The sequence below is a fragment of the Capsicum annuum genome, chromosome 8 (genome assembly GCF_002878395.1).
Source record: "Capsicum annuum cultivar UCD-10X-F1 chromosome 8, UCD10Xv1.1, whole genome shotgun sequence".
NCBI lineage: Eukaryota > Viridiplantae > Streptophyta > Magnoliopsida > Solanales > Solanaceae > Capsicum > Capsicum annuum.
The window spans coordinates 96,913,563-96,914,726 of NC_061118.1; positions in this window are offsets into that span (position 1 = coordinate 96,913,563).

The following is a 1,164-nucleotide window of genomic DNA, read 5'->3' on the forward strand; positions in this document are numbered from 1 at the left end:
TAATAGCTATTCATGAAGCTAGCCGAGAATGTTTATGGTTGAGGTCCATTATACATCTCATTCGAGATAAATGTGGTTTGAAATATGACAATGTACCCATAATTTTATACAGAGATAATGCAACATGCATAGCACATCTTAATGGGGGATTCATAAAAGGAGATAGAGCGAAGCACACTTCATCAAGCATACATGAGCTACAAGAGAATGGTGATATTAACGTGCAACAGATTCGTTCAAGTGACAATGTGACTGATTTATTAACCAAGTCCTCTAATTGCAACTTTCAAGAAGATAGTGCACAAGATCGAGATGCAAAGATTCAAGGATGTTATCATTAGGGAGAGTTAATATGTGTTGTACTCTTTTTCCCTTACGAGGTTTTGTCCTACTGAATTTTCCTTGTAAGGTTTTTAATGAGGCAGCCTATATGCGTATTATCTATCAATTAAACATATAGGGGGGGGTGTTATAAATATATTGCCATATATAATGAATGTCTACTTTATCATATATAGTGAATACCTACTTTACCATATATTGCATGTCTAGTTATGGTAAAGTTACAAATTCCAAGGTTAGTTTTCCCTATAAATAAATGGGTTTTCCTTCATTGGTATTCATCTCTCAAGAGAAATAAGAATTACTCTCTATTCTCTCTTTACTCTTCTTTTTTGTTCTTTTATATTTTATAATAATAATAAATATTTAAAATAAATTTTCTCTATAAATTGATTTTAGTAGTAAAAGTCTATTGATACATATCCTTTTTGATTATTTGTCTTCAAAAATAATTCTTGAAAAAGATTAGCCAAACACAATTTGTTTATCAAAGTATTTTTCAAATGAATTAATCAAATACAAATTACTTTTTTTCAAAAATACTTTTCTGAAGAGCTATTTTATGAAAGTCCTTAAATAAACAATTTTGTAACAGCAATCCCAAACAGGCTCTAAAAGGACATATGTCGACAATATTGTACAAATGGTCTGAGTATATTTGCACCACTAACGATAATGTCATGTGGTCAATAATACCCGTTGGATGTACTCATCTAGGACTCAAATGGAGCCATTTTTTTCTGCATTTGTAAGGACATTTTAATTTCAAACAATTCAACAATATTAAAGGTCACATTTCTGAATCAAGTGTGCTTACAATAA